Source organism: Belonocnema kinseyi, chromosome 2, assembly GCF_010883055.1.
Source record: "Belonocnema kinseyi isolate 2016_QV_RU_SX_M_011 chromosome 2, B_treatae_v1, whole genome shotgun sequence".
In the NCBI taxonomy this organism is placed as follows: domain Eukaryota; kingdom Metazoa; phylum Arthropoda; class Insecta; order Hymenoptera; family Cynipidae; genus Belonocnema; species Belonocnema kinseyi.
In genome coordinates this window covers 101,692,068-101,701,098 of record NC_046658.1, presented here as the reverse complement: position 1 = coordinate 101,701,098, position 9,031 = coordinate 101,692,068, and positions in this window count along the sequence as shown.

Here is a 9,031-nt window from a genome sequence, read left to right as displayed (position 1 = left end):
TGGGGCCAAGAAGGCGTGCCGTATTTAATTGATTGTGTTATATAAACTAAATTTATCTAATAAAGCAGGGAAAAATTATGCATTTGTTTATTACATTTTTCAACAACAATTACTAATTCTTAAGTATTAATAAAAAGTAACTGTAGAGAGCTACTAGCAAGACATTAGGAATATATCTCTATGAAAAAACGTATTCCATTTGTTGAAAAATGGCAAAACAAACAATTTCTTTATTCAATTTCTTTAAACAAATATTTTTTTTTTCATAATCAAGTATCATATCAAGAGGTATTTTGACATATCTGAAATTGTTAAAAAAAAGCGAATTTCTTTTGCTGAAAAATGACAATATTATGCATTCGTTAGTTAATTTTGTTTAAACAAATAACACTAATTGTCTGAAATCAAAGAAGCGCTCAAGAAAACTATAAGCAAAATATTCATTGTCTTTTCTGTTAAAAAAATGAAACAAATCTATTTGAAAATGACGAATCTATGAATTTGTTTATAAAATTTGTTTAAATAATTAACAAATGGCCTATATTTTTTTATAAGTAATATAGAAATTTTTTTCTTTAGATTTCTACTTAAAACATACTTCTGAAGTAGCTATATATCATTTTTACTAAAAATCCAACTTTTGTTGATTAATTTGTTTATAGGAGTTATAAACAATTTTTTTAATATCTGATACTGCTGGACATCATTCAAGAGAAGTTTTCCCATTAATTCTATATACTTTCTCATAAATTGGATAAATTTCCACAAAATGGCATCTTCGTAATTTTTTGTTTAAGGAACTTTCATTGTAAATAAAAAAATTAAACAACTTTTTTTAAAATATGCCTCGACAGCCTTGTTAGAAATTTCATAAGCTTTAACTAAAAAAAAATAATTAAAAAGCATTCGAATGGTTTGGGCTTAAAGATAATTTGTCTACGGGCACCTCACTTGGGCCCCACTGTGCCATGGCACGCGCTACACAAGCGACTCGCGCTGAATGCCGAGCGGGGGAAAAAAGAAAAACAATAATTTGCGACTCGATGAAAGTTTTCATATTCTTCTTTTTTTGATGTAATGCGTTATGAAATAAAGATTGATATTCGATGATCAAAAATAAAAAAATGACATAGAGAAGTTATATTTATTTTCATTTGTTTAAGTAAATTGTTTATATCTTCAACAAATTAGGTTATTGTAAAAATAAAAAATCTGTATCGAAAGAGTGTACAGTTTACAATTACGTTAAAAAATTAGGAAAATACATCCAACGAATCGATAGCAAATAAATAATGACCAAATTCATGCAGCAAAATTTTATTAACAATACCTTTTGTAAAACTTTGAATTTCACCAAACCGTTTAAATTAGATTTTGTATTTATCCTTGGAAACTGAATAAAGTAATTTCTGCGAAAAAAGCTCGGCCATACAAAAATTGGTGGCTCACTGGGCAGATTTTGACAATATAATAAGTGTACTAAGATTTCTTAATAAATTTTGTAACAAAAATTTAACAAACGGAATACAAAGACTTACAAATGTCTGACAGGCATACAGAAATTGTTACCTAAACTATTGATAAATTTTTGACTATCATTTAAAAATTACAATATTATATTGATTTAATTAAAAAGTTTATAAATTTGAAAAAACTAGAAGTTTAACAGTTGGCGTTTATTAGATATTAATTCTCTTAAATTTGAAGAACAATAGATAATTCATTTAAAGTAAAAGTTGACTCTGATTATGAAAACTTAGGAAATTGGTTAATTTCGAATTTTATTCATTCATTTTTTATTCTTCTGCTTTGATTTATTTAAAAAATTAAATTTAAATTGATTTTTTAAATTAAAAAATCTAAGATTGAATTATATATTGGGCTCTAATTATTTAGAATTGAAATCATATTTAAACAATTATTAATATTTTTCGGAATGAAAAACATTTCCGCTATCAGCCTTCTAAATTCGTTAGGTTCATGGTATAAAACTGTGACATTTTCCCAATCAAATAGATGTCCAGTTTCGGCATGGTGTTTAGTTATGACTATGTTTTCTTTTGGGGGTTTGATTCAAATTTATCATGATATTCCATTATTATTGTAAAGATTAATCTACCAGTTTGACTAATATTAACCATTTAACTTGACCATTTTAACTTGAGTTTTTGGAACTGTCAGAGCTTTTAAAAAAATGTTATTAAATATATTAGCCATTTTATGTGTCGGTGAATTTATTATAATGAGACAACAGTTTGAAGTATCTTTACGTAAAATATGTTTACCAAAATAACCGTTAAGTCGCCATGAATTTAACAACCGAAAGATTTTACTTCAGTATTCTTTCTATGGATTTTCATTTATTTTTTCATATGCTGTATTATCATTTAATAATTCTTGCATTTTTTATTATATGATTCCTTATTAAGAACAAAAGTTAAATTACTTAATGCCTGGAATATTTAGATTTTTTTAATTATCTGCTATCCCTAAATTTTCTGAATTCGCTCAATTCCTCGAATCTTTTGAATTGGTAAAATTCTTTGAATTCCCTAAATCCCCTGAATTTTTTCAATTCTTCTGACCATCCTGTAGTACAAAAATATCCTGAAATCCATGAATATTTGGGATTCTATTAATTCCTTGAATATTATTAATTGCTGATAATCGTAGTTTTCTCTTAATACTCAGAATTCCTTAAAATCTTTTGACATCTTTAAATTCTCTGGATTTAGAGAATTTAAAGAATTGCTTCTCTTTTTCTTAATTCCCGTAAATTATTTGCATTATTTTGAAGCCCTTAGAATTCATGGAAAGGTCGGAATTCTGGAAATTCCAGGAATTCAAGAAATTTAAAGAATTGGGGTGAAATCAGATATATCTGAAGAGTTGGAATAATTAAGAACATTTCCACAAAGTTAAAAGAATTCAAAAGGATTTGAAAGAGTTTAAAAACATTCCTGTTTTTTAAATTAGTTCTTTATTATTCAATGTATACAAGGAAATAGGTTTAAAAGGAAATAATGTTTTATTTATAATTTATGAAATTCTTTGACAGTTATTTCCAATAATCGAAATTGTACTAAAAAATCATATTAAGAATTGGAAACTAATATTTTCAAAATGAATATATTTGATGTTTCACTTACGAGGTTTTTCTATTTTTCTTTTTTACTTAATAAGTTTTTTATTTTTTTATTACTTAAAATACTTGGAATGTAGAAGAAGCATTACATTTTTTTAGTTCTGATATTAGTTTTAGAAAAAATAGTTGAATTGCTAAACTATATTGCAGTAACAATTGTTTAATTTCAAGCATGAGTGGTGTCTAACTTTCTTAGTTTATTATATAAAAAAGTACGAATGATTTTTATTATTATAAAAGTTTTATGAGTCTCACCTTTTAAAATCTTTCAAAACTGCAAATTAAATGTTCTTAGCTTTATAATCAGCTTTCCGCTTGAAAATTTCTGCATCAAATTATTTTAAAATGGAATCGATAATTAATAAAAAATCTTATATAGGAAGCATATATCAAAACACTGAAAATGATTTTATTTCCTTTTTAAATGTTTAAAAATTGCATCGCTTGAAAATAATTATATTTTGTAATTAAACAAATAAATAAAATCAATGATGTCTTAAATAATTAGTGTAACCCTGAATCTTTAAAGCAGAGTAAATAAAACGTTTGTAATTAAATAATTTAATTCTAAATTCCTAAAATTCCTTTAATTGCCTGAGCCCTTTAATATCCCTGAAATTCTCTGAATTTTCTGAATTCCTTAAAAACCATGAGGACCTTGAATTGTCTTAAATCTTTGATTGTTCTAAGTTCTATGAATTCCTTAACGCTCTGTAATCCTTGAAATTCTCTCAATTTTCTGAAATCCGTAAATTTCTTGGATTCCTTTCATGCTTAAAATTCCTCGAATTATCTGAATTCCTTAAATTTTCTGGATTCCTTTAATTCTCTGAATTCCGTGTATTCTCTGAATTCCTTGAATTCGTTGCATTTCCAAAATTAATTAAATGCTTTGCATTCATTGAATTACTCGAATTATCTGATATCTTTGAACATTCTGAATTTCCTGAATTCGCTCAATACCCTGATATTTTTTGAATTTCCTATAATCCATGAATATCCTGAAGTCCTTAAATATTCGTAACATTATTGTATAAACGAAATTCTTTCAAGATTCGGAATATAAAAAGATATAATAATGTCCAAAAAATAAATTAATGTTTTTATTTTTATTATGAACAATTCAAGAGTTTGCAATTGCACATCTTTAAAATGAAATTAATTTCAAATCGTCAAAATTGAACTGTTCTAAACAAAATTTGTATCATTTTCTATTATACACATTGAATACTGAAGATTTTTACTTACAAATATATCAAATAAAAAAAAGTTAAATTTGAATATCGTTAAAATCGATCTTCCAAATCATCAACATTTAAGAATTTATACATCTTAGAAACAGAAAAATTGACATTGAAAAATTTTCAGTTCTAAATATTCCAAATTATATTATTTAAATCATGAACCTTTAAAATTCAAGAGATTTTTGTTGAAAATCGACAATCAAAAAATTATGCAAGCAGATTTGAACAATTACAAATTAATAAGGATACAAGTTTTAAGTTTTGTAACAAAAATTCTGTAATTTTGATGCTTTACATTCAACGTTTTTTCACTTTGGATGATAACAATAAAAATGCTTGAAATTTAAAGAATTTGGAATTAAAATCTTGAAAATGAAATAATTTGCAATTCTATTTTTTCTAAAAAAAATTTTTAAATGAAAAATTATGTAATTTTCATGGTTTACATTGAAAGTTTCTTCTTTTTGTAGATTTACAAATTGAAAACTTGTCTTTTTATTTTCAAATATCATCCAAATTTAAGAATTTTTATTTACAAGTCTTTAAAATCGAAGAATTTTCAATTGATAATAAAAATTGTAGATCTTTTAATTATAAATTTAAACATTTAAAATCGTAGTTTTTTATTTTTTTAATTGCTAATAAAAAATTATGCAAGTTTTAAGTTTTAAAATTAAAATATCTGTCATTTGTATGATTACTTTTCACAATTAAAGAATTTTTATTTGAACATATATAAAATTGAATAACTCTGAATTTCAAATTTTCGAAATAGCAACATTTTTCATTTAAAATCTTTTAAACCATAAACTTGCAAAAACAATGAATCTTCAATTGTACACCTAACAAATTATAGAATTTCAAACAGCAAATTACGGCAATGGAAAAAATTTTAATTCCAAATCTTCAAATCTAAAAATAAAGAAAACCAAGCAAAAATTTTTTTTTAAATTACATACATTTAAGGGCATGTGACACTTAAACGATTCCTACTTTACCGACATTTTTCATCATACTAATTCCACACGAAATGTGATATTGATCTGAAACTTTGAGAAAATAAATAAAAGAGATTAAATAACGTTCATGTACCAATAAATTTTCACAGACTAAAAAAAAATTTACAAAATTTTTTTTTGTAGTTTCAAAAATTTGTTAGTACATTAAAGGTCTTTAGTGCCTTTTGTAATGTTAACAAACTTTTGGCTCGATATCTCATTTCTTGTGGAATTGGTATGATAAAAAATATGCCGGTAAAGTAGGAATCGGATAAATTTTATTTAATTTTTTTATTTACATTTGAAATTTCTTCACTTTGGAAGATTAACTTGAAAAATCTTTACTCTTGAGATGCAGAATTATCGGAAAATTTAGAATTTTCATGTATACAACTTAACTATTGAGGAAACTTCAATTGCAAATGTTCAAAATTGAATTGCGATAATAATAAATAAAGTAATAAACCCAAAAATTTACTTATTTCTCCTGAGAGAAAATCTTATATATAAATAAAAGTTACAGACTGCTGAAAGCCAATCAAAATTAAAAAAGTAAATTAAAATTAAGATTTTAATTTAAATACAAATTAACATCTCGATACATACATTACAATTAACATAATCGATCTTTATCAATTGAGATTCCGGGACTTCGAATATCAAGTTCAGTTAAACGCCAAGAGGTGGCACCATAAGTCTTGTTCGGCGGATCAACAAATCAATATTTTTATCTCAAACACAAAAATATTTGCAAAGTTATTAATTCATCATCAAAATAATTAATTATTTGATTATTACCAGTGAAAAGGCAAAACAATTTAAGTACCACATTTAATTTTTTAAATGTTTCAACAATTTTTCTTCAAGGAATTTGTTTAAATATGCGAAAAAAGGAAAAACCAATTACGCCTTTCTATTCTGCAGAAAAAATTATATAAAATCTATTATTGAAAAATTTTTCTCTTCACCCAATTTGTTATTCAGTATAAACATAAATTTCATACTGTGTGGTTGTTTATTTATACTACGTCACCAATTAAGTGCATAAAAAATTAAAAATACATATACTTTATGTAACTTTTTAAAAATAAAAGTCGAATAGCTATGGTAGTTTTCCAAGAATTTCATTAACAAATATTTATTCTTATTTTTTTTATATATTATTCTATTTTTGGTTAAAATTTATCAATTTGGTTTCAGATTTGTTGAAACTATAATTTTTTTATTTTTGATGATTTTGCAAAATTTGAGGAAAAATTAGGGTCTGAAAGATATTAATGACTTTTCAAAGTTTACAAGATAAACATATTTTTTTAAGATATCCCCAAAAATTTTAAAAATCTTCTAAAATTATGAAAACTGCCCTTTAATCCTCCAGATACTTTCGACATTTGTAGAAATCTAGAAAAATGTTTTGATATTTTTTTAAATTTTCTCTAAATATTCATTAATCAAAATAAAAAAGTATTCAAAATTATTTACAGGAATTTCAAGAAAAGCTCTTTGTTTTCTGGAAGCCTTTCGAACATTTAAAAAAGCTTGGAATTCTTTTTCGAGATCTTCAAAAATTTAATTTTTTGGAAATCTATTCAAATTTTAGGTTATATTCATAACCATTTTCAAACTTTTAAATTAATTTCGAATCTTTTTAAGACGTGAAAATGCCCCTTAAATTTGATCGAATTTTTAAATAAAAATCTGCAACATTGCCAACTGAAAAATTTGGCTTTAATAGCCTTCAAATTCTTTTTCGAATTTTTTAGAAATAATTTAAAATGTTTTGAAATCTTTGTCAAATTTATCTAAAGATTTGTTCCTCAAAATAAAAATAATACTTGTGCCATTGATTATTATAAAATATAATATATGATTTAGATAACCTTATAAATTTCTCATAATCCCGAATTTTGTAGCCTTTTTATTTTGAACGGGTAAAAGGAAAGACATCTTCATTCAATCATGAACGCGTTTTGATAATTGGGTAAAGACTATCATCAAAAAACATGTGTCTAGAAATTACTAATAGAATAAAATTGTTCACACTATCACAATTAAATTTTAGAAACAGGATGCAAATTTAAATACCTCGTTTAATACGTATTTGCGAATATGAAGTCAGTAAGTTTTTAATTAAAACGTGAGAGGCGATAGAATAATCGGGCTATGAAATATAGTTATTTCCTAATAGGAACGTTGCACATTGTTCATTAAAATTTTATCTCTGAGAGATAAATGTGAATTTCGCTGAAACATTAATAAGATTATGAGCAAGCTTATTCATCCTCCATAATACATAGTTTAACAAAGTATCTAACATTTTCCAGGTAATTTAGTTAAGCCAACAATACTTCTTCTGCATCACCAATTATGCTTCCTCAAAATAGATATAAAAATCTGCACGCTTTGCGGGCAAATTCTCATCGCGCGCTTCGCTCGTAAGTTTGAGTGCACCTAGGGCGCGCGATTGTCCGTTTTCGCGCTTCGCGCTCGATAATATATTAAACTCGCGCTAAGCTCTTGGTCTTTGCATTTCCCCCACATTTGTGCGCAGGCCGTTTGAAATTAAAGCTCAACAAATCGACAACTGTAAGTTGGTGATTGTGAATTCTCTTCGGTTAAAGCTCCTTCGGCTTTAACGAAGACATTCTGATCACGGCTCTCGTGCTTTGCACTAAATTTGGTCTAAAATGTGAACTATTCTACTCTATGTGCAACCCTATTATATCAAATTTTCATAATTACTTTAATATTTGCTCCTTATTTTGCACTATTTTTTATTTTCAGCTACCATAAAAATGTATCATTTTAATGAATTTATATTATTACAATTTATAATATGTATTGTTATTGAACCATACGTATTTTCGTTGTCTTGTTTTTAACATTTAAAGAAAGTGCGCATCATTTACAAAAAACAATTTTGTTATGAAACTTTTTAAAGCAACGTGTATCGTTTTACGATAAATTTAATTTCTTAATTTTTAATGTTATTTTTAATGATTTAAACCAAAAATACAAGTCCTAGATGTAATTAAATTTGTAGATATAATTTATTTTTAGAACTTTTATTAATCCACAATTTTTTTCTTTGATGTATTTTTGTACCTTGCATCATTTTTCCAAAGATTTGATTTTTTTATTGTCAATGTTATTTTTCACGATTGTAACAAAAACTAGCCATTCTGAAAAAAAAATAATTCATAACAAATTTGTAGATCTTTTTCAGGTGAAATAATTTAGCTTGTGTCGTTTGTCTAAAAATTTAGTTTCTCTATTTTTAATGCTGTTTTTACGAAAAAAATCACGCGTCCTATCAAAAAGTGAATGAAAAATATTTGTAAATCTTTTTTGGGTGCACAATTTTTATTCGTTTATCTTTTGTCGCATCTTGCACTCAAAACAAAAATTTTCAATTTTTATAAAAAATTCAAAAAGTTGAGATGATAATCATGTACAGCGTTAAAAAATTAACGTTTTTCTTTTCTTGATTTTTTTCATATCGTGTTATTATGCTCACAGACAGACACACATACACAAAAACATAAATACCGACATACATACAGCCATGCAGACATACAGGCAGACACATAAGAAAAAAAACACATTTTTTTCGGATTCCGAGGCTCTCAAAACGTGGACAGTTG